We start from the raw sequence: 3,848 nt of genomic DNA, 5'->3' as shown, positions 1-3,848 counted from the left end.
CCCGCTTCATGCTCCTCCTATTTTTCAGACCATGTCATGCTCCTCATATTTTTGACACCATTTGAATCTCTTCATATATCACACCTTTTCAGGCTCTTCATGTTTTTGAACAGCATTTCATGCTCCTCCTATTTTCCAGACCATTTCATGCTCCTCATATTTTGACACCTTTTGAAGCTCTTCATATTTTTCTCACCTTTTCAGGCTCTTCATGTTTTTCAACACCGCTTCATGCTCCTCCTATATTTCAGACCGTTTCATGCTCCTCGTATTTTTGACACTTTTTGAAGCTCTTCATATTTTTCACACCTTTTCATGCTCTTCATGTTTTTCAACACCGTTTCAGGTTCCTCCTATTTTTGACATCTTTTGAATCTCTTCGTATTTTTCACATCTTTTCAGGCTCTTCACGTTTTTGAACACCGTTTCTCTCTCCTGATATTTTTGACACCTTTTGAAGCTCTTCATATATTTCACAACTTTTCAGGCTCTTCATGTTTTTCAACACTGCTTCATGCTCCTCCTACTTTTCAGACCATTTCATGCTCCTCATACTTTTGACAGGTTTTGAAGCTCTTCATATTTTTCACACCTTTTCAAGCTCTTCATGTTTTGAATACCGTTTCATGCTCCTCCTGTTTTTCAGAACGTTTCATGCTCCTCATATTTTTGACACCTGTTGAAGCTCTTCATATTTTTACACCTTTTCAGCCTCTTCATGTTTTTCAACACCCGTTAATGTTCCTCCTATTTTTCAGACCGTTTCATGCTCCTCATATTTTTGACAACTTGTGAAGCTCCTCATATTTTTCACACGTTTTGAAGCTCTTCATATTTTTCACACCTTTTTAGGCTCTTCATGTTTTTCAACAACGTTTCATGCCCCTCCTATTTTTCAGACCGTTTCATGCTCCTCCTTTATTTCAGACCGTTTCATGCTCCTCATATTTTTGGCACCTTTTGAAGTTCTTCATATTTTTCACACCTTTTCAGGCTCTTCATGTTTTTCAACACCGCTTCATGCTCCTCCTATTTTTCAGACCGTTTCATGCTCCTCATGTATTTCACACATTTTGAAGCTATTTATATTTTTCACACGTTTTCAGGCTCCTCATGTTTTTGAACACGATTTCTTGTTCCTCCTATTTTTCAGACCGTTTCATGCTCCTCGTATTTTTGACACTTTTTGAAGCTCTTCATATTTTTCACACCTTTTCATGCTCTTCATGTTTTTCAACACCGTTTCAGGTTCCTCCTATTTTTGACATCTTTTGAATCTCTTCGTATTTTTCACATCTTTTCAGGCTCTTCACGTTTTTCAACACCGCTTCATGATCCTCCTACTTTTCTGAGCGTTTCATGCTCCTCATATTTTTGAAACCTTTTGAATCTCTTCATATATTTCACACCTTTTCAGGCTCTTCATGTTTTTGAACACCGCTTCACGCTCCTCCTATTTTTCAGACCGTTTCATGCTCCTCATATATTCCACACATTTTGAAGCTCTTAATATTTTTCACACCTTTTGAAGCGCTTCATATTTTTCACACCTTTTCAGGCTCTTCATGTTCTTCAACACCCCTTCATGCTCCTCCTATTTTTCAGACCGTTTCATGCTCCTCATATTTTTGACACCTTTTGAAGCTCTTCATAATTTTCACATCTTTTCAGGCTCTTCATGTTTTTGAACACCATTTCATGCTTCTCCTATTTTGCAGACCGTTTCATTCTCCTCATATTTTTGACACCTTTTGAAGCTCTTCATATATTTCACACCTTTTCAGATTTTCATTTTTTTCAACACCACTTCATGCAACTCCTATTTTTCAGACCGTTTCATGCTCATCTCATTTTGACACATTTTGAAGCTCTTCAAATTTTTCACATCTTTTGAAGCTCTTCATATTTTTCACAACTTTTCAGGCTCTTTATGATTTTCAACACCGCTTCATGCTCCTCCTATTTTTCAGACCGTTTCATGCTCATCTCATTTTGACACCTTTTGAAGCTCTTCAAATTTTTCACACCTTTTGAAGGTCTTCATATTTTTCATATTTTTGAAGCTCTTCATATTTTGCACACCTTTCCAGGCTCTTCATATTTTTCAACACCGCTTCATGCTCCACCTATTTTTCAGACCGTTTCATGCTCCTCATATTTTTGACACCTTTTGAAGCTTTTCATATTTTTCACACCTTTTCAGGCTCTTAATTTTTTTCAACACTACTTCTTGCTCCTCCAATTTTTCGACCGTTTCATGCTCATCTAATTTTTGACACCTGTTGAAGCTCTTCATATTTCTCACACTTTCTGAAGCTCTTCATATTTTTCAAACTTTTTCAGGCTCTTCATGTTTTTCAACACCACTTCATGCTTCTCATATTTTTCAGCCCGTTTCATGCTCCTCATGTTTTTCACACCTTTTGAAGCTCGTCATATTTTTCACACCTTTTCAGGCTCTTCAGGTTTTTGATCACCGTTTCTTGCTCCTCCTATTTTTCAGACCGTTTCATGCTCCTCATATTTTTGACACCTTTTGAAGCTCTTCATATTTTTCACACGTTTTCAGGCTCTTCATGTTTTTCAACACCGCTTCATGCTCCTCCTATTTTTCAAACCGTATCATGCTCCTCATATTTTTGACACCTTTTGAAGCTCTTCATATTTTTCACACATTTTCAGGCTCTTCATGTTTTTCAACACTGCTTCATGCTCCTCCTGTTTTTCAGCCAGTTTCATGCTCCTCTCATTTCTGAAATGTTTTCAAGCTCTTCATATATTTCACACATTTTCAGGCTCTTAATGTTTTTCAACACCACTTCATGCTCCTCCTATTTTTCAGACGTTTCATGCTCATCTCATTTTTGACACCTTCTGAAGCTCTTCATAGTTTTCACAAATATTCAGGCTCTTCATATTTTTGAACACCGCTTCATGCTCCTCCTATTTTTCAGACAGTTTCATGCTCCTCATGTATTTCACACCGTTTGAAGCTCTTCATAGTTTTCACACCTTTTCAGGCTCTTCATGTTTTTGAACAGCGTTTCATGCTGCTCCTATTTTTCTGACCGTTTCATACTCCTCAAATTTTTGACACCTTTTGAAGCTCTTCATATTTTTCACATCTTTTCAGGCTCGTAAAGTTTTTCAACAAAGCTTCATGCTCCTTCTATTTTTCAGACCGTTTCATGCTCCTCATGTATTTCACACCTTTTGAAGCTCTTCATATTTTTCACAGCTTATGAAGCTCTTCATATTTTTCACACCTTTTCAGGCTCTTCATGTTTATCAACACCGCTTCATGCTCCTCCTATAATTCAGACGGTTTCATGCTCCTCATGTATTTCACTCCTTTTGAAGCTCTTCATATTTTACACACCTTTTCAGGCTCTTCATGATTTGCAACACCACTTCTGCTCCTCCTATTTTTCAGACCGTTTCATGCTCCTCATATTTTTCACACCTCTTGAAGCTCTTCATATTTTTCACACCTGTTCAGGCTCTTCATGTTTTTGAACACCGCTTCATGCTCCTCCTATTTTTCAGACCGGTTCATGCTCCTCATATTTTTGACACCTTTTGTAGCTCTTCATATTTTTCACAACATTTCAGGCTCTTCATGTTTTTCTACACCGCTTCATGCTCCTCCTATTTTTCAGAACGTTTCATGCTCCTCATATTTTTGACAGCTTTTGAAACTCTTCATATTTTTGACACCATTTCAGGCTCTTCAAGTTTTTGAACAACGCTACAATTCTCCTCCTATTTTTCAGACCGTTTCATGCTCCTCATATTTTTAAAACCTTTTGAACCTTTTCATATTTTTCACACCTTTTCAGGCTCCTCAT

This window comes from Dama dama, unplaced genomic scaffold (genome assembly GCF_033118175.1).
Source record: "Dama dama isolate Ldn47 unplaced genomic scaffold, ASM3311817v1 ptg000180l, whole genome shotgun sequence".
NCBI lineage: Eukaryota > Metazoa > Chordata > Mammalia > Artiodactyla > Cervidae > Dama > Dama dama.
Note: the sequence above shows the minus strand (reverse complement) of the source record.